This window comes from Prionailurus bengalensis, chromosome D1, assembly GCF_016509475.1.
Source record: "Prionailurus bengalensis isolate Pbe53 chromosome D1, Fcat_Pben_1.1_paternal_pri, whole genome shotgun sequence".
Classification (NCBI taxonomy): domain Eukaryota; kingdom Metazoa; phylum Chordata; class Mammalia; order Carnivora; family Felidae; genus Prionailurus; species Prionailurus bengalensis.
Window position 1 is genome coordinate 14,850,080 of NC_057346.1, and position 27,614 is coordinate 14,877,693.

Here is a 27,614-nt window from a genome sequence, read left to right on the forward strand (position 1 = left end):
GATGCCCACTCTGACTCTACTTAAAGAAAGGCCAGCATGCCAACTATACATACATGTAGAAGAATCAGAGCTCCTGAAGAAAGATGCCTTAAAACCTAACATAGTAATCATCATGGGAAATATTTTAGGAAATAACCCAAAGGTTTTTATCTTTCCCCACAATGTGTTAGAGGGGGAAAAAAAAAAATCTAAATCTGTCCTCTCAATAGCTCAGAGCAGCTCCTTCGAAGTAGAATTTTAGACTTTTTCCCCTCAAACTGACATTATTATTGTCATTATTCCATCACAGGTACCTTGTAATAAGGTATCACTAGTTCCTTCAGAATTATTGTGAAAGGCCACCAGGCCCTATCACTGTGTAAAATATATTATGTTATATATATATGTTCATATATTTATATACTCATTATATTTATATATTATAAATATTATATATACACTATATAATGAGGGCTTCCCACAGGGCGATGAAAACCATAAAATAACTCTGATGAAAATTGGGATATTACATAAAAATATGCAAATTCCTTTTAAATTTGAAGCCCCTGATTCATGAAGAAAGAAATCCCGTAAAGGAAAATTGTGAGCACCGTGTCAATCAAGTCACTAATCTGTAAAGTTACAGAGTGGCTGTGGCAAAATTAGAACGTGTTTTATACAGTATTTACTAGTCATGCAAGATCTTAGTTTTAAATGTAAGCCTGTTTACCTGCCCCCAATAACTAAGTATTGTGCATCATCTGCTTCTATCTTTAAAATATTTGGTAGTGAAAATTAAAAGGATACTGTTCTTTTCTCTGCAAAAAAACTACTCAAAGTTGTATTAATCTAGGAAGACCGTGGTGCGCGCTCTTTGCCCGCAATCTTGGCTGTGTCTGTTAGGAAGGCCACAGACAAACACAGCACGGCCTGTGAAGACTGTTTTTGTGACAAGTTCTAAAGGGTCCTCTTGCCATTTGAGAAGCAAGAAAACTTTCCAAGGTAAATCGGGGGGGGGGGGGGGGAGGGATTAAAAATCTGTAGTCAATGTCAAATGTATAAGGAATGATAAATTAACAAGAGCCTTGATTCTCAAGCAGCTTAACATTGACAATATAAGTCAATTAACAAGAGACACCACAAAGCACAACAAGATTACCCACCACGAGACTCAGAAACAATCAGGCTGAGTTCAACGGAGGGAATGATCACCTGGGCCAGAATAAACTGAGAAAGCTTCCCTGAGGCTGGGAAGCATCTGAGGGAAGCTGAGCTGTTAGGGATGCGTGGTAGAGGGGTAAGGAAGGGCACACCGGCCCCACACCTATGGTCCCGTCCGCTCAGCCCTGAATCTGTTGAAGGAGGTGACATTGGAAGGACGACATGCATCTGACCCCTTTTATCAGCATTAAGCTGCTAATACGAACAAGAAGGTTCCTGTCACTCCCAAACAAGCAAGCAAGCAAGCAAGCATCAAGACCTAACCTGGGTAAAACAAAACGTCAATGGCTCAGCTTAGGACCAGCTGTAAATCCAAGTTCTGGTTAAACAAACAACCGCTTGCTTTGAATTCGCCTCCTGTGTCACCAGGGTAATTGCCCTAGATAAGGAGACATCATCCAAGGCATAAACTGTAAAAGAGATGACAATCAAGAAGAAGAAAGAACAAAACAAAACAAAACACAAAAAACACAGGCACAGAAAACAACAGAACCACCACAGAGCCAGGAATTCAAATACTGCCTGGCCTCCTTGCCAAGAAACAAGTTAATTCCTATGCCAAACACCTTTCCTCTGTTCTCTCATGGCTTTTCAAATGCTGAACGGATCCCGAAATCCTATCACTTCAGAAGGTCTGAAAAGTTTCGCGATTTCTCCTTTTTGTTATGTGTTCGGAGGTAGAGGTCTAGTCGTCTTATTTCTGAATCAAAAGAAAACAGAAACCTTAGCCAGAATACTCTGTACCAGATGTGTGAATTTACATATCAGACAGTATTTTTAAAAGCAGAAACATCCTGTCTGGGGATGCTTCTTATGAGATTATTGACCTGTCCTGGCCCGAAGACAACTTTCTCCTCTCCCAAACACAATCTTCCTGTTTTCTCAGCCTCGTCTGAACCTGCGTGACCAAACAAAGCAGCACTCAAAGAAAACTTCACAGAACACCAACTTTAGTAATTTATACCCAAATCAACACACCCCTGGCTCCAGTCTAGAATAAATTACTACAAAATTATTTATCTGCAATGACTCCCCACCCCTTTTACCTTTGCTAACAATCTCGTACGTCTTTCCTATAGATGAATCAAGGCTGAAATTCTTGGAAATCACACATTCACTACATTCATCCGGGGGTCCTCCCAGATCAGAATCACCTTAGCTCTCTCCACCAAGACTACAGGGATCTCGGCGCAGGAAGGTCGGAATCCGCTTCGTGAGGGTACAGTTCAAAGGAAAAAGCGTAAGTAACAAACCTTATTTGATAAATAAATAGACGCCCGCTGTCTTCATATTCCAGCACCACAAGTAAAGCTCAAGAAAGAGAAAACACCCAGAACAAACTTGGTTCATGACAGCCCAGCTATTAAGAGACGATGTTTGTGGTGCATATTTGGTGGGACACACACCACAATTCGTACGGCCTATCATAAACACAGATGTTTTCTCTTCTCCTCAGGTAAGTTTTATTCAGATCGCTTTTTATTTAAAGATAATATTTTCGGGGCGCCTGGGTGGCTCAGTCGGTTAAGCATCTGACTTCGGCTCAGGTCATGATCTCACGGTCCGTGAGTTCAACCTCCATGCCAGGCTCTGTGCTGACAGCTCGGAGCCTGGAGCCTGCTTTGGATTCTGTCTCCCTCTCTCTCTGCCCCTTCCCCCACTCATGCTCTCTTTCTCTTTCAAAAATAAATAAACATTAAAAAAAAATTTTTTTTAAGATTATATTTTCATTTAAAAAAAGAAAGCAATTTTGTAATTATTTCAAAATACTACAAAAGGCATTAAAGCATGAGATTTTTTTCATTTATCAAAAGAGGCAAAAGGGACGCCTGGGAGGCTCAGTCGGTTAAGCATGGGATTTCAGCTCAGGTTGTGAGTTTGATCCCTGTGTGGGGTCTGCACTGACAGTCTAGAGTCTGCTTCGGAATCTCTGTCTCCCTCTCTTCCTACACCTCCCCCGCTCATGCACACACGCACACATGCGCACACTCTCTCTCTCTCTCTCAAAAATAAACATTAAAAAAAAAAAAGCACTACAAATCTCTGATCAGTGACTACAGCCACAAGCTGAGTAACACAGCCAACATCACTTATAGAAAGCGAATGGACTGAATAAGAAGAATGTTGGAACCTAGTGCTTTGAGCTCCTAGTCTAGTGCTCACATACTTGCCATGAAATAGAGAATAAACTGCATGTTGGACTACTAAGCTTACATTAAGTAACATTTGTTAAGCACTTACTATGTACTAGGGACTATGCTAAGTGCTTCGTGTGATTACCTGACTTAATCCTCCGAAAGGTACCAATGAAGTAGCTATTACTGTTTTATAGAACGGAAAACAGTGATGTGGAACAGTTAAGAAACTTGCCCAGACTATTAATACGGGAGGAAGCTGAAACTCCTCTCCAGGCCTTCAGAGACCTATCAGGTCTCCAAGGCTTGGACCCCCCATCATTCCCTCAACAAGGAAGTCAGCGGTTTCCAGCATAGCAAGGAACCTTTGTGACCACACACAACATCCTGCATCTCTCCACACGCTCATCTCTAGCACTCCTACCACCCACCTGAGCCCTCACTAACTGGCCTTAGTCAGCTAGAATTTATTACACGGCTAGATAACTGTAAACTAGTATTAACAGTTTCCCCAAATGAAATATACATATAGAAATGAGAAAGCAGGGGCGCCTGGGTGGCGCAGTCGGTTAAGCGTCCGACTTCAGCCAGGTCACGATCTCGCGGTCCGTGAGTTTGAGCCCCGCCTCGGGCTCTGGGCTGATGGCTCAGAGCCTGGAGCCTGTTTCCGATTCTGTGTCTCCCTCTCTCTCTGCCCCTCCCCCGTTCATGCTCTGTCTCTCTCTGTCCCAAAAATAAATAAACGTTGAAAAAAAAAATTAAAAAAAAAAAAAGAAATGAGAAAGCAGAGAATCCCCCCATTTGGGAGGGCGTGGGGAAGAAAAGTAAAGTAAGGGGAAAAAAAACAGCAAAGCAAATCAGAATTCTTACAGAAAGCCAGGTTTACAGGTAACTCAGATATACCAGTTTTTCTCAAACCATATGGTGGGCAACTAAATCAGAAAAGCTACATGCTCCACCCCCACTGACTTTGTCAGGGATTCACAAGGCACGCTTGTATTTTAGAGCTCAGATGTTGTACAGACATCTACAGAAACTAATTGTGTTTACCATTTTGTTTTTTGTTTTGGAATCCTGTCAGTTCCCAAACTTACTTAATGGTCCCCTTCCTCCTACAACATATATTTAAACATTAAAGGGCACTAGTGTTCTAGAGAACTCATTCTGGGAAACTTTGATCCTAAAATATCTGAAAAGATGGGTGTGATCTCACATAAGAGAGAGGAGATACCTTAGAGCCCTATGATCATTTTTCAGAAAGGCTTTTCCAAGAACCCATGCTACTCTGGAAATCTCCCTTATTTTGTTTTATCCAAAGTGCCAAAATGAAAAAAAAAAAAACAAAACCCAAAAGTAAAACACCCAATTGAGGAGTGTCAAGAGTGAATATCATACTTTGTTTTCTACCTTGAGAATAACAAAAATTTTAAGACTGTACTCTGACCACAATACAGCTTGAATTAACATTTAATTCCCTTGCCCCAAATGGCCTAGGAATTACAAATGTATTTTCCTTTCCTAATCCAAAAAAGACAAGAGGTAGAGCCTGTTTATTCTCACTCTTTTTTTCAAGTCTTTTCAATCTTTTTCTTTCTTTTTTTTTTTAATGTTTATTTATTTTTGAGAGAGAAAGAGACAGAGCTTGAGCGGGAGAGGGGCAGAGAGAGAGGGAGACACAGAATCCGAAGCAGGCTCCAGGCCCCGAGCTGTCAGCACAGAGCCCGACGCGGGGCTCGAACCCACGAACCGTGAGATCATGACCTGAGCCAAAGTCGGACGCCCAACCGACTGAGCCACCCAGGCGCCCCTCAATCTTTTGCTAACGTACCACTCATTCTCTATTCTTCCATCCATATGTGCTTTTCTCTTGACGGGCCCACTTTCGTCCCGCGTGCCTCTGTCCTCTCTATTTTCCCAGCTCCATGCTCAAATCACTCTCTTGCACCTGTGGACTTTCACGATGACCAGAAAACATGCTCTACTGCTAGTAAGTGACACGAGGGACGGCACACAGGGTAGATACCACCAGCCACCGAAGCGCTCCTCCCCACTAATACACCGCACTCTGAACAGTGTCTTCTAATCTCCTGAAAGTAAAACCTATTTCCAGACAGGTTCTGGATGCTCCCGTTTGCGTTCTTTAGATTCTGTTGGCTGAAATGTGAAATACACTAGCAAACACAATTCAGGAGTTAAAAAAGAAACACAGATGGTTCGTTAACTTACAAGTTAAAAAAGAAACACAGAAGGCTGGAGTGGTGTCCCTGTTGCACATCTACATGTGTCTGGTTTTTCAGTCAGAACCCGCATCAAAAGCTCTTGAGACACAACACAGACCGCCACCAAAATATCAGTCCCACAACCAGGAACCTTCGTACAGTTACCGCATGGAAGGAAGAATAAAAACAATGACGATAAACTTTAAAACGGCCTTGAAATATTTTACATTTCTAAAAGGCTTTCCTCCATACGGGCTACCTGAATATTGTCAGTATTCCATCGTGATTTCTTTCTGAGTTGGATTTCATCTAAATATGAGTAACCATCCTAATTAAGGACAACCGGTGGACTAAAACACTGTAAGAGTAAGCCCTCTTTTAAAAGAATTAATATCTTTCTCTGTTCAACTAAAAATGTGGAGCGCAACAACATGAAGGAAAATAGAAGACTCCTCCCGTGATGGCATATAACTAAGCTAATTAAGGTAAGTAAAAAAAATTGTTTAGTTAGTAGCCGCCAAACTCTATAAGGAAAATAACTGTTGGTGTAATTATGCAGTTTTGTATCTCATTAGCTACCACACTGGAAGATGACGTATTGTGCAACAATGCTATTTGTTGAACCAATAAAATCTAAAGCTACTGTCATAAAGTAGTGGTTATATAGCCCCTTAGAACAGTGTATTTTTCCCTTTTAAAACCACGATATGCCCACAAGAGTCCCCAAAACACCCTCTATATTCAAATTACAAATTACGTACTTGATCAGAGTTTCCCTAGCCTGCGCAATTGGAGAAACACAGTTTTTGACTCAGCAAAAATTACACCCTGCTCTCGTCCCACCAAGATGCCGCGAAACCAGTCTAGAAACTAAGGAAAGGAAACACTTAGTAACTAAAAGAAAAAGAGAAAGAAGGGAAATAGAACAATTTTCAAACATCCATTCGCTTCCACTTTTTCCACCTCAACATTAAATCCGTGTTTATCATGTCAACAAAAGCTATTACCATATAAAGTGAAACCTCAGTCCTCTGCTCCTCAGCCAGATACCTAGATTGTCTCCATCCACCCCCCACCCCCCCCCACACACACAACACAGCGAGATTTAAATAAAATTTAAAAATAATACTGAAATCCAGGCGATACTCAACTCATATAACACTACCCAACAAAAGTACTACCACTCACAAAACCAGCTCTAGGTGACATTTTCGTGGGAGTTCCCAAAAAACTCCTGCACTCTTCATAATCCTGCTCAATGTATCAACCGTGCCTCACCATGGCTGGAACATGGCATGGTCAGCCTCTGCACCACGAGGACGGACATTCAGCTGAGCTGCTCAGCCACGGGGCCCATGGTTTCTTATCTGACCACATCTTCGCCTCCAAATCTAATTTCTACTTTTCCCTGGTTTTGAACTTTAGTTATAATTTACAATATTATTACATTAACTTCCTGTCAGCCACTTCAAATCCTTTGTGGAATGCAACACAGTATATAAATGATGTTTATTCACATTTGTATCCTTTGCATTTAGTTCCTAATTCAGGTTTATTGGCTTTAAGGCTACTGTCCCAGTGCCACTCTCGCTCAATAAAATACTTCTGTCGAATGACCACGGCAAACCTTAGCAATACCAATCGTGGATGTGGATCATAAGCCACGGGCCCTGAGCTGTCACTCCTGACAATGTTTTTGTCAATGAAAAAAGGAATGCCAAAACTGATTTTAAAACTGATTCCTTGAATCTTTTCAAGGAAACCAAAACAATCATTTCATTTTTACACAATACAAAAACTCAAGGAGGTGAAAGAGACTTTCAGAATTCAATTACAGTAACCATTATTTTTACGTACTTTTCTGTTCATTTTCACTTTCTACTCGTTGTTGTTGTTGTTGTTTTGGTAGGTGATAAAGAAACCTATTAAAGTTCTTCCAAAGGAGTTTAATATTTATAAAAACCTATCTCAGTGATCATAGCAGATCTATAATACCTTCATTCTACACAAGGCAAGGCATAGTATCTCTGTACTATAATTCCTGTTTGGACAAGATTATGAGTCCCAGTGACTATGGTTTAATTATGACTCATTCAGACAAGCCAAGACATACTAATAGACAAAAAGTAAACTGCTGACTTAGAGATGTGATGCTACAAACACAATAAACTCTACCAGGAAACAGGGTTTCCCAATTCAGCATCAAAAGGCACAGGCCTGGTCACTTTAAGGACAGACCTGCCTCTTCACCCCACATTTTGTACTGCCCCCCCCCAAAAAAAAAAAGTTAAAACAGTTTAGGGTCCAATCTAAATCTCCACCTAAACAAGGCAAACCAGTCAAACTATCTAATATTGAGGATAATAAATAAAGGATAACAACACCTGCAAATCAGTCATTAAGCAGTGATTCAGTTATCTCTCCTGACCGCAAGCAACGGAGATCATGTTCAAGAACAAACAGATTTAAGACTACAGACAGGACTTCAACAGATAATATCTGTATCTGTCCAACCGGCTAATTCGGCACACTTCAATATTCTTCTTAGCCTCCAAAGGCACAAAACAGAAACAGAGTCTTCTATTCTAAACGTTGTTTAGAGAGGATCTGTCAATATATAACCAAATAGCTGCTTACTGACGGGAAAAATCTCTGTTCGCCAGCCAAAGGACTTTCGAGAATGAAAGCTACATATGGCATCTCCCCTCCATGGCCTCCTAATTCCACATCGGTTTGTAGTTATTCTTGTACTACAAGAGTATCAGTTTCAGAATGTAAGCCTCATAAGCCCCCAGGAAAGCCATTCGAGTGGAACTGTTCCAGAGAAGCTCACTTTAGCTCCACAAAGAACCTAGGAGGCCCCCATCCATGACAAGACAGAACAGTAATTGCTGTATTGGTTTACGCCTCTGACCTATAAAGAGCGAAGCCTGGAGCTGTCTATAATCTATAATCCAGTTTCACATTCTGCTAGAACAGTACAAAAATGTGACTTTCACGAAAGGCACTGGCATGAAGCTAAAACTGGGATTCTCGGTGACTAATCCTGTGTCGAATGTGTTCTCATTCCCAAAAAGGCAGGAAAATTCTCCCCGTTTAAAATGGTAAATAGGAAGGCCAGTGGTGAGACCACCACGCTTCTGATGGGCTATCCGACAGGCTGTCTTCACACCTCAGATAGAAACTCCCTATTCTTCTCCACAGCATTACTTACAACGAGCAAGCCATCGACTACGTTATTTTGCCAGCTCTTTCTTGAAGTTTGCTACGGCTATCACTCGTAAAACTAACGCACCGTGTCAAAATATATAAAATCAACTGACGGTTTCTAAATTTTGGAGCTATAGCTTATCTGGTTTAAATGCTTTTTATACGAGGAAACTAGAGTTCAAATATGCTGAGTGATTTGGGCAAGGTCACACGGCCTGTGGTAGAGTCAGGACAGCAACTAGGGTCTCCTGGTTCCCAGTCTCATGTTCTTCTTCACGACCACAGGAACTCAACAACAGAAAGCCCTACTATTCATCAGTGGTAAGTGCAGCAGGCACTTCTCCTATCCCTCTGTCTTTTAAAAGAAACAATTCCTCTCTGTTCTACACAATAGCCTATGTAGAAACAGAGCACATATGAGCTAAATCACTATTCAAAGGTCATTTTAATAAGCATGATGCAATACTGAGGCACAATGCCCGTGTTAAATAAGCAGCAAAATATGACCCAATAGAGGCTTTATTTAAGCCAAATTATATATATATGTCCCCACTCCATCGTTCAACTACGATGCCACGTGACGGCAGAAATGGTTTCTTCTGGATCTCTATATCCTATGAAGTACTATTCTTCAAAAAGTTTTGCTCAAACACTCCCTAAAACCAAACTGGGGGGCAGGAGGAGCACTTCCCTGAATATTGTTCAAGTTGGTACATAAAATTTTTCATTAAAACTTCAAATCATTACAGAGGCTGCACTTTCCCTTATAGATTAATATATGCCAGTCTGAAAACTGAGATCTAAAAAATAAAACAATTATGTCACTAAATGCATCCAATGAAATTGGGGCACCTGGGTGGCTCAGTCAGTTAAGCATCCGACTCTCGATTTCAGCTCAGACCATGCATGATCTCATGGTTGTGAAATTGAGCCCCGCGTCAGGCTCTGCGCTAGGGTATGATAGAGTCTGCTTGAGATTCTTCTCTCTGCCTCTCTCCCTACCCTCCCCTGCCCCTCCCCTGCTCACACCCGTTCTCTCTGTCAAAAAAAAATTTTTTTAATAAAAAAATAAATGCATCCAATGAAATCTGAACACCTGCGCAATCTGATACCCACCATCCTCCATTTTAAAACTGCAAGAACAGCATCTTCCTTTCTTATGTGAAACGTTATATTACTTTTTTTCTCCTTGAATTATATTTCTGTTTTTCTTCCACAATATTTTTAACATAATTTCTTTTATCATACTTAGGAATCCTGTAACAAAAATACGCAAATTAATTATTTTTTATTTACTTAACGTATTTCCTTTAGGTTGACATTCTGTCAGTGTTATTAGTAGTATACAACTGATGAAAACAATGCAACTATGCTACAAATTCTGGTAAGTAGACATAAAAATATAAAAAGTAACTCCCCTTTTTGGAGTCGCAGGTCTTAACAAGACATAGGAAAGAAGGTCTACACCTTGATAGAAGGAAGCTTCGCGCTTCATGCCAGTGTTCTCACGATCCCTTTGTGGGAACCCTGGAGGATTTTATACCTCAGAGAAACATACAATGGTGAGATTCAAGATGAAAGAAAACTAGGGCTTTTTCTCTTGTCAACTGGAAGAAGGGCCACAACTAAAGGGAGGGTAGGAAAGAAGGAAGATGATGTGAGTGTTGACTTCAGACAGATCAATTTCAGCAAAGAGCATAAGTGTATGTTAAGAACCAGAAAATTGATTCTCTTAAAACTATCCAGCCTTGATACCTCTTGACATGCGCTGCAGTTTGAAGACCAGGGCTCTAAAGCACACTGCTGGGTTCATTTATTGGAACTCGGTAAATGTTTGTTGCATCAAAATAGTTTAAGAAATAGACCAAGGGAACAGAATAGAGACTCCAGAATTGGACCCACAAAAGTATGGCCAACTAATCTTTGACAAAGCAGGGAAGAATATCCAGTGGGAAAAAAACAGTCTCTTTAACAAATGGTGCTGGGAGAACTGGACAGCAACATGCAGAAGAATGAAACTAGACCACTTTCTTACACCATTCACAAACATAAACTCAAAATGGATAAAGGACCTGAATGTGAGACAGGAAACCATCAAAACCCTAGAGGAGAGAGCAGGAAAAAACCTCTCTGACCTCAGCCGCAGCAATTTCTTACTTGACACATCTCCAAAGGCAAGGGAATGAAAAGCAAAAATGAACTACTGGGACCACATGAAGATAAAAAACTTCTGCACTACAAAGGAAACAATCAACAAAACTAAAAGGCAACCAACAGAATGGGAAAAGATATTTGCAAATGACATATCAGACAAAGGGCTAGTATCCAAAATCTATAAGGAACTCACCAACTCCACACCCGAAAAACAAATAATCCAGTGAAGAAATGGGCAGAAAACATGAATAGACACGTCTCTAAAGAAGACATCCGGATGGCCAACAGGCACATGAAAAGATGCTCAATATCACTCCTCATCAGGGAAATACAAATCAAAACCACACTCAGATACCACCTCATGCCAGTCAGAGTGGCTAAAATGAACAAATCAGGAGACTATAGATGCTGGAGAGGCTGTGGAGAAACGGGAACCCTCTTGCACTGTTGGTGGGAATGCAAACTGGTGCAGCCACTCTGGAAAACAGTGTGGAGGTTCCTCAAAAAATTAAAAATAGACCTACCCTATGACCCAGAAATAGCACTGCTAGGAATTTACCCAAGGGATACAGGAGTGCTGATGCATAGGGACACCTGTACCCCAACGTTTATAGCAGCACTTTCAACAATAGCCAAATTATGGAAAAAGCCTTAATGTCCATCAATTGATGAATGGATAAAGAAATTGCGGTTTATATACACAATGGAATACTACTTGGCAATGAGAAAGAATGAAATCTGGCCTTTTGTAGCAACGTGGATGGAACTGGAGAGTGTGATGCTAAGTGAAATAAGTCATACAGAGAAAGACAGATACCATATGTTTTCACTCTTATGTGGACCCTGAGAAACTTAACAGAAGACCATGGGGGAAGGGAAGGGGGAAAAAAAGTTAGAAAGGGAGAGAGTCAAAGCATAAGAGACTTTTAAAAACTGAGAATAAACTGAGGGCAGATGGGGAGGGGGAGGGAGGGAGGGTGGGTGACGGGCATTGAGGAGGGCACCTGTGGGGAGGAGCACTGGGTGTTGTATGGAAACCAATTTGACAATAAATTTCATATTAAAAAATTTTTAAAAAATAGTTTAAGAAAAAATAGTCAGGGAGTGGGAGGAAAAAAAATGAAAAAATGTCAGCCACTAAGAACATCTATGTTGTACTGATTTTCTTTTTTTTTTTTTTCTTTTTTTTAAGTCAAATGATTAAGTTGGCCCAGAGGATTAGGTGAGATGATGAATGCAAGACACTGACAACAATGCCTGGCAGATAGTAAGACTCAGAGGATGTTACCTACCATTAGACAAATTGTATTACTTTTTCCCCATCTGTCATACCTTTATTTAAGTAAGATTAAAGTCTTATTCAGATATGGCAGTATGATTTATTTTTAAAACGTACATATAGCTCAGTCTGCCAAAGAATAATGGTTCAGGACGGCTACCATCTAATCTTGGTACCCATTTCTATATATATATCATGACTTTTACACCACAGACATACAGATTAATTTGAGAAAAAACCAAAAGGTTTTTTATGCAAACATGGCAAAAATAAGTATGGCAATGGTGAAAAACATATTTGACACCTAGATGAAAAACCAGATTGAATTTACCTTTTAAAAATTAACAAAAATAGGGGCACCTGAGTAGCTCAGTCAGTTAAGGTCCGACTTCGGCTCGGGTCATGATCTCGCGGTTTGTGACTTCGAGTCCCATGTCGGGCTCTGTGCTGACAGCTCGGAGCCTGGAGCCTGCTTTGGATTCGGTGTCTCCTTCTCTCTCTGCCCCTCCCCCACCTGTGCTCTGTCTCTCTATATCAAAATAAATAAATGTAAAAAAATTAAAAATAACATAAAAATTTAAAAACTAAAAAAATAAAAATTAACAAAAATACCTTTAATTCCACAGGTAAAAAAAAGCCTATTGAAATTTTCCTTTTAATTCATTAATGAGACAAGACTTTCTCTCTCCCAGTATCTATGAAAAAAGATCCGGGAGGTTCACATCCAAGACGGAATGGCAAGAACTTGAGCCAGTCATATTTAACAGGTCAGAACCTGCTTTGTTTAAAATACTTCTTGAGTTCTCTGTGTGTTAACAAATTTGCATGGAATTGAAGCGAAGTTTATTCCCTCCTTATCTGATCTGCTTCTACCTTTACTCTGCCCACTAGGGTTACAGGGCACTGAGCAGTTACCAGTCCTAAGTCTAGCAGAGTTATGCCCTTTCCCCGAAAATCTCTTGCCTCACTTGGAGCTCAAAACATAGGAAACCTCAAATACACGTTCTACCACACCAGGCAAACAGGTACCACTCCAAACCACAACCCGATACTGGCAACTGGAGAATGAACGTTTTTGAAATGTAATTCACGTACTATAAAATGTACCCTTTGAAAACGTACAATTGAATGGTGCTTAGTATATTCAGAAGACTGCGCATCGCCACCACTGTCTAATTACAGAATATTTTCATCACCCCAAAAAGAAATGCTATACCCATTAGCAGTCACCCTCCTCCCTCCCCTCCCCTCTCAATTCCCCTGTAGCCCCTGGCAACCACGAATCCACTTTCTGTCCCTACGGTGTGCCAGTGTGTCGATTCCACACATTTCACCTAAATGGAATCATACGACGTGTGGCCCTTTGTGTCTGGCTTCTTTCATTTCGCGTGCTGTTTTCAAGGTTCATCCGCACTGCTGCATTATCAGTACTTCACTCCTTTTAATGGCTGAAATATAGTCCACTGTACAAAAATACCACATTTTGTTTATCTGTTCATCGGCTGATGGGCATTGAGGTTGTTTCCACTTTTTGACTGTTATGAATAACGCCGCTATGAACATTTGTATACATGTTTCTGTGTGAACGTATGTTTCTGATTTCTTGGGCATATACCTAGGAGTAGAATAGCTGGGTCATATGGTGACTCTGTGTTTGACTTCGTGAGGAACAGCCAAACTGTTTTTCCAAAGTGGCCATTTTATATTCTGACCAGCAGCGTATGAGAGTTCCAGTTTGGAAACTGGATATATTTTCCAAAATATCTTCCTTTACAAACCTTCTGCCTTCCTTTAAAAAATGAGCATATGAGGAAAATAAACTTCTTTATTTCACATTCCAATGTGTGTTTCAACAACTAGCCTGTTTTATAAAAACATGATCTCTAGGAAGAACATGAGCATTAAAAGAGAATACAAATGGCATGGTTATAAAATACTGAAACTTAACCAACACACTAGAATGTTCACATCTCGTAAGTGAAGACTACGCTTATATACCCATTCTACTTTTGGAAATGTCTCTTTTGAAATTACTTCCAAGGCCAGTTCATAAAGGCAGATAAAATCGGTCTTCTGACACCATATGGCCATACCCTTTTCCTTTTAAGGATCAGACACCATACTACTCAGCTTGATCACCCACCTAATTTGTTTTACAGACCTGAGTCCAAATGATTCCTGACCACTTCCACAAATCCAATCCAGCCTTTAAAAAAAAAAAAAAAAAAAAAAAAGGAACGAACAAACACGGGTTTTTTTTCCTTACCACTGAAAATATTACTCAAAATGGAATTTTAAAATGTTTCTTATAGTACAATTACACAAGATATCATCACTGGGGTAAGCTGAGGGAAAGGAACACAGAACACCATGTACTGTTCCACAATTTCCCGTGAGTCTGTAATTATTTAAAAATAAAAAGTTTTTAAAATACAGATCTGAAAAGAGAGGCAAGATTTCAAAAGGAACATGGAAGGGAATGGAACACAATGGAAACTACTCCAAACGGGGTAAGAAAAGAAAACGCAATTCGTATTACAGGAATCACCACTAGCCCAGATAAGCCACAAAGTGCATTCTAGGGCACAGTGGAAGAGAAGGTAGAAAAGGTAACAGGAGTTACCATAGAGCATCCTGGATGTCAAACTACAGTTTGGAAGTTACCGGGTATACAACGAGAGACTCTTGGAGGATTTTTCATAATGCATGAGAAAAATAAAAGTAGGGCTTTTGCCAGATTAATATGGCAGCAGTGGAGAGGACAGACTGGAGGGAAGAGCCCAAAGGCAGAAAGATCAGTTACCGTTACAAAAGCCCAGGCATGGCAAGGTACTAGGGGTTGGCAGTGGAACCAGACCATATGGAGCTTAATGACTTGATGCTCTGGACTTGTCCATAAAGATTCATCTGTGGGGGCACCTGGGCGGCTCAGTCGGTTAAACGTCTGACTTCAGCTCAGGTCATGATCTCACAGTTTGGGAGTTCAAGCCCCACACTGGGCTCTCTGCTGTCAGGGCAGAGCCCACTTCAGTTCCTCTGTCTCCCTCTCTCTCTGCCCCTCAGATGCTCTCACAAGCACTCTTTCTCAAAATAATGAACATTTAAAAAAAAAAAAAAAGAAGAAGACCTGGGGCACGTGGGTGGCTCAGTCGGTTAAGCATCCGACTTCAGCTCAGGTCATGATCTCACGGTTCACGAGTTCAAGCCCCATGTCGGGCTCTGTGCTGACAGCATGGAGCCTGCTTTGGATTCTGTGTCTCCTTCTCTCTCTGCCCCTTCCTCACTCACACTCTGTCTGTCTGTCTGTCTGTCTCTCTCTCTCTCTCAAAAATAAGTAAACATTTAAGAAAAAATTTAATAAAAGATTCCATATCTGGCATTCATTGAGATCATGCTTACAATAAAAAAATCTTTCTCTGAATCACTAAAAGGGAAAAGTTTTAACATTTCATTCTTCAGCAGGTTTATAAGAATAAAGACACAGCTCTACCCATAACCAAAAACACAAAACAAAACAAAACAAAACAAAACAAATCAGGTCTGATAGCAAGTGGACTTTCTAACCTTGGACTGTGTCCCTTTAAGCAAATGACATTAGAGGCCCTCTTCTACTTGGGGAGAAACTTCCTCCAATGACAGCACGCTATCAGCTGCATTCTGCCCACTTTCAGTGGGAAGCTTCGCTGTAATAGTAAATTTCTGGTTGAAGAGCCCAGTGAGGTCCTATACTAACAGTTTTGTGTCTCTAATGCCATAGTTTCAGAGAGCAATCACTTCCAGAGATGTGAGGTACTGACTGCTGAAATCCAGGAGGATCCAGGGTTTTATTATCGGCTGAGCAAACAGCACAACTGATTGAGTGTTTACTGAGGGCCCGCTGCGGACTGGATACTGATGACCCAGATGATTGCAACAGTCCTGCCTTCAAAGAAGCAACAGTCTACTGGGAAACATACATAAAAAAGTCAATGTAATACAGAGCAGTTAATGCCATTACAGAGGCATGGAAGCAACGCTTTGGTGATGATGATAATAATAATGACAGCCAATATTTATGAAGTACTTAGTATGTACAGGCCCTATTCAGAGCATTTTTCCTATATTAATTCACTATCCTCACAAGACTAATATTATCCATTTTTTACAGATTGGAAAACTGAAGCACAGATAGGCTGAACAACTGCATCTCAGTTCTCTGCAGCCACATTATTAACCAAGCCAGTCTGGCTCCTGTAACTCAGGGATCAAACTACCCACCCCACTATACTGCTTCCTGATGAAGGACTAATTGCTGTTGCCTGGAAGGGCAGTTCAGACAAGAGAGAGCAGAAGACAGGAGATGGCACCTTTGAGACCCACCACTGAAGGGCAACCAAGCATCCACCAGACGGACAAGGCATTTGGGGGAGAGGGTTGTTTATTTGCAGGAAGTGGCTGGGGAGACAGCACTCTGAGCACCAAGAGTGAAGGAGGAGCCATAACAGGAGGGGCCAGGCATACGATTCTAGAGTATATGGGGCAGTCGAAGAATAGTCAGAAGCATAATCTTCTCCTGGAGGACGCCTGGGTTCCAGGATCAAGTGATGAGGCCGTAAAAGACTGAGGTGTTATGGGCCTTGCAGGCTTTCTATCTCAGGTAAGAGGGGCCTGTCTCAGGCCTTTACCACTGAGTGGTGTGAGCAGATCTGCGTTCGATAAAGATAAATCTGGATGAAAGGTGGAAGGTGGCCCAGAGACCAGGAGACCAATTAGGAGGTTACACAATAACTCTGTCAAGAAACGATAAGGAGCGGATGAATGTGAGCAGATGCCTCTGAAGAGGACTCAACAGTACTTGGTGACTAACGGCCTGTGGCGGACCAAGAAGAGAAGGCAAAGCGGAGGCTCTCGTTCTGAGCGAAAGGAAGACTGAATTTTAAGAGGAAGAATAATAACATGGATAATAACAGTAATAATGGCTCTAGTATTTCTTTTTGGTTTGTTTGTTTGTTTTTCAAGTAAACTCCAGCCCCGAAGTGGGGCTCGAACTCGTGACCCCAAGATCAAGAGTCTCCTGCTCTACCAAGTTAGCCAGCCAGGTGAACCTCCCTAACACTTCTGAAGCTATTATCATGTACCAGCGCTTTGCTAAACATTTGTACAAGAACGAGCTCAGTCAGTGTGAATAAGGTGCGTTCTTTCAAAAATGGAGAAACTGAGACTGGAAGAAAGTAAGTGATCTTTTTGAGGCCACAGTCACTAAGTACTGAAGCCAGACAAAGATGTGCACTCAGAGTTTAAAGCATCTGGAGAAGTATCCAATGGTGGACCTCTAGCAGGCCACCAAATACGTGGACTTGAGGAAAGGGGGAGGGCTAGAGGTAGAGTTACAATGGCAACACGACTACACTACTATCATTACTCCTATTGCTATTATTTATTAAGCCCTTGCTGTAAATGAGACACTGTTGGATGTTTTACATACATGGTTTCATCTAATCCACATAATCCTAAAGTGGGTCCCACTACTCTTGTTCTTACAGAAAAAGAAACCAAGAAATGAAATAAACCATTCAGGTCGCTCAGACAGAAGATAATGAACTCACACTCAAATGCAGGTCTTTGTGATTCAGAAGAGGGCAGAGAAGTGGGGCAGAAGCCAGGTAGGGAGGGTGTGCCAAGGACTGAATTCAGAATACAATCCCTTACACACCAGGCAGAGGAGCAGAGTAGGAAAGGGGTTTAAGAAGTAATAGTTTGCCAGGGGCGCCTGGGTTGGTTAAGTGTTCAACTCTCGACTCCGGCTCAGGTCATGATCTCACAGTTCGTGAGTTTGAGCCCCGCGCCCAGCTCTGTGCCGACAGCAGGGAGCCTGCTTGGGATTCTCTCCCTCTCCGCCCCCTCCCCACCCCCAGCTCATGCCCGCGAATAAAAAAACTTTTTTTTTTTTAATAGCAGTACACCAGTGAAGAAAAAGCAAACACAGGGGCGCCTGGGTGGCGCAGTCAGTTAAGCGTCCGACTTCAGCCAGGTCACCATCTCGCGGTCCGTGAGTTCGAGCCCCGCGTCAGGCTCTGGGCTGATGGCTCAGAGCCTGGAGCCTGTTTCCCATTCTGTGTCTCCCTCTCTCTCTGCCCCTCCCCCGTTCGTGCTCTGTCTCTCTCTGTCCCAAAAAAATAAATAATAAACGTTGAAAAAAAATTTAAAAAAAAAAAAAAAGAAAAAGCAAACACAGAAAATATTCCTGTTTCAAAAACAAATAGGAAATCTGTAAGGGAATAGAGTAGTTAGTGTCAAATGAGACACAGAACTCAGAAGTCGAGTTTAAGCTGGGTTATAGAATTAGCGACAAGGCACTGAAAACCCTTCCCAGAGCAGTTACGGGAAAGCTCTGGGCCGGCCCTAAGCTTGCAGCAGGCACAGAGGAAAAAGAGATGACGTAGAAGCTTAGTGGTAAAAGAGAGGTTCTGATAATAAAAGTAATAATGCCTCTAATATTTCTTAAGCTATTATTACATAGCAGCGCTATGCTAAATACTTTTACAAGAACGATCTCATTTAATGGTAATAAGATCAGTCGCCTTTTTCTCTAGGCCTGTGGGTCACACACTGTCCCATATTTTCTTTTTTCTTATTTTTTTTTTTAACTACGCTTTAAAAACATAATAAGCGTGTTAGCTGAGTTACACAGAAAACGGGCCGCAGGACAGGCTTGAGCAGCTGGCAGTAGTTTCCTGACTCCTTCTCAGGGGGTGGTGGTTAGCACCGAAGACTCTGCAGTCAGACTGACCGCATCACTATGCAGCCCTCACTCTCCGGGTGACCTTGGGCAGGTCCCTTAGCTTCTCCGTGTCTCAGTGTCCTTACCTGTGAAATGGGGATAACCACAGGAGCTATGTCTGAGGGTGTCACAAGGAGAAGTAAATCCAAATCAAGCACTCCGTTGCTAAGAAAAGTCTTATTGATGTGAAGGACTTGCCGGAGGATGGGCAGACAGGAGAGAGCCAAGAGAGAAGGGGGGATATCAAATGGAAAAGGACTAATCAATTTTGTTCAAGTCCCACAGAAGAAGCGGAGGGACAGGATCAGGACACTACAGGTGAGCGCACAGAGAACAGAACAGGCTCCGTATCCTAACCGCAGCTGAAAGGATAAACTGGTTCAGGGAATAGCCTGCCAACTGTCACGTGTGCACGTCTTCGGATCCCTTCTCTTCTCCTTTTCTAAAACTTGGCTGCGCATATAATATCCACCCGAGCAAGGATGAAGCTACGAATGCAAGTGTTCCCCTACAGCAGTGCTGGTAAGAGGAAAAAATGAAGTAACAGTCCGTCGGTGGCCAAAAGGTGCACATCTGCATACCTGTGACCTGTCGAATGTGGTCATTTGGAAGAAAGAGATAAATATGCTGATGTAGAAAGGTTTCTCTAGTTTCCTAAGTTTTCTTCTTTTATTTTCAGATCATTGGAGAGTCGCCTGCAAGCATAAAAAGGAATGCAGAGAGATCCCACGTACCCTCTCCCTGGTTGCCCTCAATGGTGACTGCTTGCAAAACTACGGTTCAATACTGCAAGTTAATTTTTAATATAAAAACAAACATAGACTAATGTGCATATTACACGCACTCCCTTTTGTGTATTTTAAGTGACCACACAGTTTGTGCATGTTCAAGAAAAGATAATCATTTCACCACCTCTGGAAAGTGAGAAAGGTGCGAGAGGGAAAAAAGGCAGCGCACTTTATGGACATTTACAATCGTTCTTAATTACAAAGTGCAAATATTACTTTCAGGACACAGGAAGTAAACAGGTGGCGGGATTCAATTTTGAAGTAAGTGGGAGCACCTATTCTTTCGATCCAGGGGGTTTGGTGCGTGGAAGGAGAAGGGACGAAAACTGAAGACGCTCGCACCAAAGCCTCTATTTACTCAAGTCAGCAGAAAGTCAGGGGGATTCGTTCTGTCACAGACTGCTCACTGCCGGGCTCTGTTCTAGGCACTGGAAAATCAAAATTTAACCAGACAGGGGCAGTCTCTGAACTCAGGAACTGAGAGGCCACTGAGAAAGGTGGACATTAACCAAAATGACACAATCATAATAATCATTACAGTACAGCACAGTTTAGAACACGGGCTCCGAGGCCTGACTGCCCACGGGCAAATCCCAGCTCCACTGCCAAACAGTCACGTGACTTTGGACAAGTGACGTAACGCTCTGCACTTCAGTTTCCTCACCTATAAAATGGGGACAATCATAGGTCCTGTTTATTTACCCATCTAACCCATAGGGTTGCTATGAAGACTTAAAAAAAAAAAAGTCTGTATATATAAAGTGCCTAAAACAGTTCCCGGCACACAATAAACATCATGTGTTTGCTATTATCATTGTGGTTAGTCTCATCACTATTATTTCAGGGGGAGTCCATGCCTATCTTCAGGCAAATGGAAGGTCAGGAAAAGCTTCCTTGAGGAAGCAACATAAAAATGAATTTCCAAAGATGAATAGGAGTGAAACAGCACAAGAGAAAAACTCTCTGGCACAGGGAAAAACATACACAAAGACCCTATGCTAAGAAGGAGTCTGGCACGTGAAGAATTTGACAAAAGGCCAATGAAGCTGGGAGCTGGGGCTCAGAGAGGAGAGAGGAGAGAGGTGAGAGGCTGGACAACCAGAAAGGGCATGTTAAACTTAGGAATTTTATCTTTATCTGAATAACAGAAGGTATTATAAAAGAAATGTGTTGGTTTTTCTTTTCTTCTCTTTTCTTTTTTCTTTTAAGATCACTTTACTGGACTATGGGGTCGTCTGTGATAGAGGGAGGTGAACATGAGCTTACCAAAAATGGGTAAAGATTTAGAAAGAACAGTCATTCTGGTGAAAGAGAAAAGAAATCAACTACAGACAAGAAAACTACTAAAGAGAATCACAAACACAGATGAGGGTAGAAGTCATGAATTAGCAGTAGAACAAATAAACACGATTCAATCATTTCTTGAGGCCCTAAAGCAGGAACCCAGAAAACGGGCAGTATTGTTAATCCACAGCTGGAGATGTGCGTGGCAGATGGGAGAGAAGAACAAAGGTGCAGGACTGAGGATACTTCTGACTCACTGAAAGTGACCAACTGTGTCCACGTGAACAAAAGGGATGCCAGGAAGAATGTCACGAATTTGGAGACCGGCAGGATTTAAGGGGCTGGAGGCCTCAGTGAAATCAGAGAATCGAGTTTAGCAAACGGCAGAACTAAAAAGACAGGAAATTGTGTCCAGAGAGCAAAATTTCCAAATATGTGATTTCAGAGGTGGAAGTCTGACCTGCTGCAGGAATAGATTGCTACAGACAAGCAGAGGAACAGGTAGCCACAAAGATCAAGCCAGAACGAGATTAGAATGTTGGACAAGCAATCAACGTAAACATTAAAGAGACAAGAGACCATGGAAGGAGTAAAAGTAAACTACTTACAAAGATTAGGAATTAAATATTCAGTTACGTTCTTAAAAACAATACCATAAGGAATGTGTTTTTAAGTATCCACAATAAAACAGGGATGCCTTGCTAATAACAAAGCTTCATCTATTCATTTAGCCTCATCTATTCATTTAGCCAGAAAATTTTCAAAGATTCCCCGAAAACCATTCCCGAAAAAAAGCTCTCAGAAAGACAAAAAGGGAAGGAAACTTTCTCAACTTGATGATTATGTGTCCCAACTCAAGGGCAAGCATCAATAATGGTAAAAACTAAAGACATACACAACCCAAAACCTGGGAGAAAATCTTTACGAAACATCCATCTGACTTAAGGACAGGTATCCACAATACACTAAGAATTCTTAAAATGCAACAACAAAAAAACAAACAACAGGAGGCAATTAAAAAATGGGCAAAAGATCTGAACCTCACCAAAGAAGATACACACAAATAGCAAATGAGCATATGAAAAGATGCCCACCTCTTCTGTCACTGGGGAACTGCAAATTAAAAAAATGAAATACGGGTATATCCCTATTAGCACGGCAAAAATCCAAAACAATGAAAACACCGAACGCTGGCAAGGACATATGGCAACAGGAACTCTCATTCATCGCTGGTGAGAATGCAAAACCGTACAACCACTTTGGAAAACCACTTTGGTGGTTTGTTACACAACTAAGCATCTACTCTTACCATATGATCCAATAATCACGCTCTTTATATTTACCCGAATGAGTTGAAAACCTAGGTCTACAGGAAAACCCACACGTGAATGTTCAGAGTAGCTTTATTTACATTTGCCAAAACTTGGAAGCAACTAAGATGTCCTCCAGGAGGTAAATGGATAAACTAGGGTACATCCAGATAATAGGATAATATCCAGTGATAAAAAGGACAGAACTACCAAGTCTGCATTTTTTTTGACATCTTCTTTTTTTCAGTTTTTATTGAAGTTCCAGTCAACATACAGTGTAATATTCATTTCAGGCATACACCATAGTGATCCAACAATCGCAGACAAGACCCAGGACGCATCGTGACAGCACACTCCTTAATCCCCATCACTATTTCACCCATCCTGCCCACCCACCTCCCTTCCGGTAACCAGCAATTTGTTCTCTATAGTTAAGAGTCTGTTTCTTGCTTTGCCACCCTCCCTCTTTCTTTTTCCCCTTTGTTTGTTTGTTTTGCTTCTTAAATTCCACGTGAGTGAAATCATATGGTAGTTGTCTTTCTCTGACTTATTTCACTTAGCATCATACTCTCTAGCTCCATCCATGTCATTGCAAATGGTAAGATGTCGTTCTTTTTTTTATGCCCGAGTAATATTCCAGTGTGTGTGTGTGTGTGTGTGACCATCTGTGCATGTGTGTGTGCCACATCTTCTTTATCCACTTATCAGTCAATGGACACGTGGGCTGTTTGCATAATTGGACTATTGTAGATAATGCTGCAATAAACATCAGGGTGCATGTATCCCTTTGAATTGGCATTCTTCGGTAAACACCTAGTAGTGCAATTGCTTAAATATGCATTTTAATAAGATCCCTCAGGTAACTTCTATGCATATAAAATTGAGAAGCACTATATTAGGTGGTATTATTATCATAACGATTCTTCAACGTTGTCACTAAAAAAAGAGCATAAACATTGGGAGAGTTCAAATTATTATTCGCTGATGATTATGATTAGTCTACCTTTAACAAGAGGGGGAGAATCAACTGTAAAAGGAAATTTTGAAACATTCTCTAAAGTGACAGTAACTAAAACGTGCAGTACACATACACAGATAAGTACTCTTTATCAAGAATATATGTTGAGAGGTGCCTGGTTAGCTCAGTCAGTGGAGCATGTGACTCTTGATCTCAGGGATGTGAGTTCAAGCCCCATGTCTGGTATAGCGATTACTTGCAAATAAAATCTTTTTAAATAAATTAAATAAATAAGAAAGGGTATACGTTAACAAGAGAATTTCAAATAAGTATATAAGTAACAAATTATTAGGACAACTGGCTACCAATATTTTTTTTGAGAATCCAGATCCTTATCTCATATTATACTGAAAATATATTCCAAGTGGATTAAAAACCTAAATATTAAAAATAAATTTACAAAGCACTAAGAGAAAATATGGAACATATTTTTTAAATTTATTTATTTTGAGAGAGACAGAGAGAGAGTGCAAGTGGGGGAGGAGCAGAGAGAGGGGGACAGAGGGCCTAAGGCAGGCTCTACACTGGGAGCAGACAGCCCGACACGGGGCTCAAACTCACAAACCATGAGATCATGACCTGAGCTGAAAGCAGACTCTTAACTGACTGAGCCACCCAGGCGCCCCTAGAGTATTTTTAATGTTCAAATAGGATACCATAAAACTCCTAAGTATACGTCTCCTGAGGATACTATAAAACCCAGAAGTCATACTGAAACTACAGTTTAAAAAAAAAAAAACAAAACCTTTTAGTGCTCACCTTGGCAGCACATATACCAAAACTGAAACAATTCAGAGGATGAGCACGGCCCCTGCATGGGGGTGACACACAAATTCATGGAAGCAATCTGCATTTTTTATAAAGACATGTAATAATAAATAAAATCCTTTAAATAACAAGAAAAAGCACAAAAGTTAAAAGTTAAGACAAATGCTATGAAAGAAAATACTGAGCAAAGCATTAATAACCTTATAGGACTTTTTTCTTTTTCTTTTTGTGTTTTGAGAGAGAGAGAGAGTGAGTGGTGAGGGGCAGAGGGAGAGAGAGGGAGAGAAAATCTTCAGCAGACTCCAAGCTCAGCAAGAGCCCTACTCAGAGCTCGATCCCATGACCCTGGAATCATGATCTGAGCCAAAATCGAGCGCTGGATGCTCAAACAACTGAGCCACCCACGTGCTCCACCTTATGACTTTTCAAAGGTCTGACGCATGAAGAAGAAAATGAATAACAATCTTCCAAAAAAACTAAGAGAGGGGCATCGGTGTGGCTCGATCCGTTAACCATCTGTCTGACTCTTGATTTTGGCTCAGGCCATGATCTCACAATTCACGGGATCGAGCCCCACATCGATAACGCAGAGCCTGCTTGGGATTGCCTCTCTCCCGTGCTCTCTTACCCTCCCCACCCCCTCAAAAAATAAACATTAAAAAGAAAAAGCTAACAGAAAACTGGAGGTGGGGAAATGAAATAGATTTTATAGACTCATATGTAAAAAGACTAAATTACAAAAGCTGCAATAGCACAAAATAAAATAAATCCCTAAAGGGGCGCCTGTGGCTCAGTCTGTTGAGGGCCCACTCTCGATTTCGGCTCAGGTCATGATCCCAGGGTTGTGGGATCGAGCTTCATGTTGGGCTCTGTGCTGCTGAGTGTGGGGCCTGCCTGGGACTCTCTCTTTCCCTATGCCCCTCTCTTGTGCACTCTCTCTCATTCAATCAATCAATCGATCAGTCAGTCAATCAATATGCTTTAAAAATAAATAAAGTAAACCCCTAAAATCTACCTATAAATATTTGCATGTGCACAGCCAAAGATACGAAACATATGCTAAACTGATACTAGTGCTTATCTCTAAGAGTGTAAAATCAGGGGGCGCCTGGGTGGCGCAGTCGGTTAAGCGTCCGACTTCAGCCAGGTCACCATCTCGCGGTCCGTGAGTTCGAGCCCCGCGTCGGGCTCTGGGCTGATGGCTCAGAGCCTGGAGCCTGTTTCCGATTCTGTGTCTCCCTCTCTCTCTGCCCCTCTCCCGTTCATGCTCTGTCTCTCTCTGTCCCAAAAATAAATAAACGTTGAAAAAAAAAATTTAAAAAAAAAAGTGTAAAATCAGGAATGGAAAAAGCACTTTGCTTTTTTCTTTATAAATTGCTATAAACTGCACTCCAAACAAAGAACCTGCTCTTTTTTAAACTTACCTTCGTTCAATTATGAAAGGAAAAAGTAGTGAGTGATAGTCTTAGCTTAAAAGGCCAATATTTTCATAGGAATCACAAGCTTCCTGGTTTTCTCAATAAGTACTTAACTCCCTAAGCTTGTAACATTTGGAAAACATATTTTTGTTATCAAAAGTTTCCTAAGAATCCTTGAGGTAAAACTATGCCAACTTCTCCTCCCCAAATGGACCACAATGTTCAATTTCCAGTGGCCCTCTGTTCAAAGCTACGTCCAACCTAATTTCAAAAGCAAAGTGTCTAAACCAGGCAAGAAATTTAGCAACGTAACACAGAATATCGAAATGGAAACCACATGTCCAAAATACGCCTAATAGTAACAGACAGCAACTGTTTAAGGGTAACTGCAAGTAACTCCAAATTCACTTCAGTTTCAATTCTGAATCATTTCTCGGTCACCAAACTAGAAAAAAAAAAAAAATTGAGCCATTTGTCATCTCTGACTAAACACAGGCTTCTGCCCTCAAATCACTAAGGGTAGAGAAGTAAATGCCCTTGAGAAGACGGCCAGTGGAAGGGTTTTTCCAGAAAAAGTGGTTCACGTACACAGCAGGAAAATCTTGTACTGTAGGGACTCGGTTACCACCTTAATTCCCTCAACCAATTTGAAACTACTGGAAGTAAATGACTAAGAAGTAAAACATATAAGAAAAGATGAAAAAAACATTACTACACATCGAAAGCACATAAAGTGGTTCAGGTTTGCTTTTTAGTTGCCTTTGCTAAAGTTAGAATATTAAATTATTTCACTCTGGATGAATCAGAAACTAGCTTCACTGGTTTCTTACAACGGATTTAAAATTTTCAGCTGCTATAATGAACCACGACTCAGAGGGTTTTGGGGTTTTTTGTTTGTTTGTTTTTACCACTTACACTTAACAAAATGTATTATATGTGGGTCTCCCCAGTATTATTCTTCACATCACTGGACATGAATTTATTAAAGTCATAGAGTAAAACTGCCCGTCCTTGGAACAGAACACACTCCCCTTTCCCTAAAACTGTCACTCAAACACGTTTAAGCTAAAACCATCAGGAGCCGTATCTCAGAAGATCTGAATGTAACTACAATGAAACCATAAGAGAGTGAGGGGTGGCATTCCCCACAAAGGCAAGAAGAGATTCATTATCTCCCACCACACAGGTAGCAGGCAAGGTCTCTCAGTTTCTAGAGCATCCCACTACTCAGGGCAGCATCGCTGCTCAACCGACATTCAGCTGTCCAGATACTTGCAACCAAAACAAACTGCGGCATCCAGTTTCTTTTTTTCAAAAGGTAAACGATCCCTCTGGCCTGATTTACTAATAAAGATGTGAGTAAAGAGGAAATGACCAGGAGGCACCTGGGTGGCTCAGTCAGTTAAGCGTCTGACTCTTGGTTTCGGCTCAGGTCATGATCTCGCGGTTTGTGAGTTCGAGCCCCACATTTGGGCTCTGTGCTGACAGCACGGAGCCTGCTTGGGATTCTCTGTCTCTCTCTGCCCCATTTTCTCTCCCTCTCTCTCTCTCTCTTCCTCTCTCAAAATAAATAAAGTTTAAAAAAAAAAAAAAGCAAGCAAGAAAGAAATATTCAGGAGGACAGCATACCCAGATCTTAAATTCTTAAGGTTCTTAAGATTCCTCACCTTTTAAGAGAAAGGCCTTGTCAGTAATGTTAGAAATTGCACACTCAGTGTCTTGTATTCAGTCAAAACAAAAACAAAAGCAAAAACACCTCTTCAGGTGCACTGATAACTTTGCCAGTGAGCATGGTAACAAGAAGGTCCAGGAAAAGTGTGCGATAAGAGTGCAGCGTTAAGAATTCATGGAAAGGGGGCCGCCTGGGTGGCTCAGTCGGTTGAGCTCCCGACGTAGGCTCAGGTCCTGGTCTCGTGGCTACTGAGTTTGCGTCCCGCGTCAGGCTCTGTGCTGACAGCTCGGAGCCTGAAGCCTGCTTCGGATTCTGTCTCCCTCTCTCTCTGCCCCTCCCCTGCTCATACTCTGTCTCAAACATAAATAAACGTTAAAAAAAATTTTTTTTTAATTCATA

The 27,614-nt window shown here is 41.3% G+C and overlaps 1 protein-coding gene and 1 non-coding gene across 8 annotated transcripts in view; one reads left to right on the top strand and one right to left on the bottom strand.

Annotated features, from left to right (window-relative positions):
- SIK3 (SIK family kinase 3) overlaps positions 1–27,614 on the bottom strand; it is a 249,807-nt gene that overhangs the window by 191,968 nt on the left and 30,225 nt on the right. The window lies entirely within an intron of this gene.
- On the top strand, positions 24,109–24,214 carry LOC122484540. The gene has a single exon (XR_006297608.1). It is a non-coding gene; the product is annotated as a U6 spliceosomal RNA (small nuclear RNA).